The sequence below is a fragment of the Terrapene carolina genome, unplaced genomic scaffold (assembly GCF_002925995.2).
Source record: "Terrapene carolina triunguis isolate 2854851 unplaced genomic scaffold, T_m_triunguis-2.0 Scaffold23, whole genome shotgun sequence".
NCBI lineage: Eukaryota > Metazoa > Chordata > Testudines > Emydidae > Terrapene > Terrapene triunguis.
In genome coordinates, this window is record NW_020664374.1 from 823429 (window position 1) to 826029 (window position 2601).

Consider the following 2601-nt stretch of genomic DNA (forward strand, 5'->3'; position numbering starts at 1 on the left):
ACCGATTCAGAGTGATCTGGATTGCTTGATAAACTAGACATAAGCAAACAATATGCATTTAAATATGGCTAAATGTTTATTTATACATTTAGGAACATACTTGCAGGATGGGGGACTCTATCCTGGGAAGTAATGACTGAAAAAGATTTGGGGGTCATGGTGGATAATCAGCTGAATGTAAATGCCCAGTATTATGCTGTGGCCAAAAGAGCTGTGATCCTTCGATGAATAGATGGGAATCTCGAATAGGAGTAGAGAGGTTATTTTACCTCTCCATTTGGCATGGGTGGTGTGACTGCTGTTGGAAGACTGTATCCGGTTTGGTGTCCTTATTTTAGGAAGGATGTTTAGGGGTATGATTATGGGTATGGAATGGCTTCCATATGAGGAGAGATTAATAAGACTGGGACTTTTCAGCTTGGAAAAGAGATGACTAAGGGGGATATGATTGAGGTCTATAAAATCAAGACTGATTTGGAGAAAGTAAATAAGGAAGTGTTATTTATTCCTTCTCATAACATAAGAACTAGGGGTCACCAAATGAAATTAATAGGCAGCAGTTTTCAAACAAAGTATTTTTTTCATATAACGCACAGTCAACCTGTGGAACTCTTTGCCAGAGGATGTTGTGAAGGCCAAGACTATAACGGGGTTCAAAAAAGAACTAGAAAAGTTCATGGAGGATCGGTCCATCAATGGCTATTAGCCAGGATGGGCAGGGATGGTGTCCCTAGCCTCTGCCAGAAGCTGGGAATGGGAAACAGGAAATGGATAACTTGATGATCACTGTTCTGTTCATTCTCTCTGGGGCACCTGGCATTGGCCACCATCAGAAGACAGGATACTGGGCTAGAGGGGCCTTTGGTCTGACCCAGTATGGTCATTCTTATTTTCTTATGGTGATAAATTGGAGAGAATTCAGAGAAAAGCCATGAGAATTAGAGGATTAAAAAACATGCCTTACAGTGATAGACTCAAGGAGCTCAACCTATTTAGTTTAACAAAGATAAGGTTAAGGGGTGACTTGATTACAGTCTATAAAGTACCTACTTGGGGAACAAATTTGATAATGCAATGTTCAAACTAGAAGAGAAAGGTATAATATGATCCAATGGCTGGAAGCTGAAGCGAGACAAATTCAGACTGGAAATAAGGTGTACATTTTTGAGAGTGAGAGTAATTAATCATGGGAACAATTTACCAAGAGTCATGGTGGATACGCCATCATTAACAAGTTTTAAATCAAGATGAGATGTTTTTCTAAAAGACATGCTCTAGGAATTATTTTGGGGGAGTTCTATGGCCTGTGTTATACAGGAGGTCATTATAGATGATCACAATCGTCCCTTCTGGCCTTAGAATCTATGAATATCTCCTCCACTGTTTCTTTGAAGACCCTTGGTATTCTCTCTGGTGCTCCCATATCTTTGTCATTGTTTTATTTCCTGTTTGTCCCATTTCCCTGCCCCCCCAACAGCCTCCATTGATTTATGCATGAGGTAAATCCATGCAGACGGGCAAGCTAATACCAAGTAGGTAAACTGAGGAAGATATGGTATTAATAAAAATATAAATGTCTCTGTCATTCTACAAAAGAGTCCTGGCAGGGGAAAAAAAACACTGTGATCAGACTTAGAATTTAGTCCAAAACACTGAAGCTTACAATCCTACTATTCTTGCAATTGTTATTATGATAACTTTTAAGATCACAAATGATCAAGTCATCTGATTAGAAAGACAACACCGTGATCAACAAATTAGTATTGTTTCCCTACAGGCTGACAGGGAAAAGTAGGGCCTACTGAAACTCTTCTGATGGATCTGATCTCAAGAGCTGCACTAATCAAACTCTAACTAATTTATACCTGATAAGATCATGGCCAAAGATTGCAATTCTTTGTTTGTTGCAAAACCCTTGTTTTCCTTCAGTCATTTCCTCTGTACCTGTTAATATCCTGATCAACCTAACTTGGAATTAAAACAGACTGGAGAAAAGAATTAAAATACTCAGGTCAAAGGTCAATTTTCAAAATGTTTTGGATATCACAAGCTAATCTATATTCTTCCTGATTTCATCACCACTATTACAGTAAGGCCTCAGTAGGCCACATTCTGCCCAGTTACTTTTTGCAGGGTTACAACTTTCTAATGGCACAAAACCAACACCCTAGCCCCGCCCCTTCCCCAAGGCCTCGCCCCCCACTCACTACATTCCTCCTCCCTCGGTGGTTCACTCTCCCCCACCCACACTCATTTTCACTGGGCTGGGTAGGGGGTTAGGGTGCGGGAGGGGGTGAGGGCTCTAACTGGGGGTGCGGGCTCCAGGGTGGGGCCAGAAATAAGAACATAAGAACATATGTTCTTATGAAATGAGGGGTTCAGGGTGTGGGAGGGGGCTCCGGGCTGGGGCAGGGAGTTGGAGTGTGGGAGGGGGTGAGGGCTCCGGCTGTGGGTGTGGGATCTGGGGTGGGGCTGGTGATGAGGTGTTTCGGGTACAGGAGGGGTCTCCAGGCTGCGGGGTGGGGCCGAAGGATTCGGAATGTGGGGGGGGGGCTGCAGGTTGAGGCAGGCAGTTGGGGTGCAGGAGGGTGTGTGGGCTCT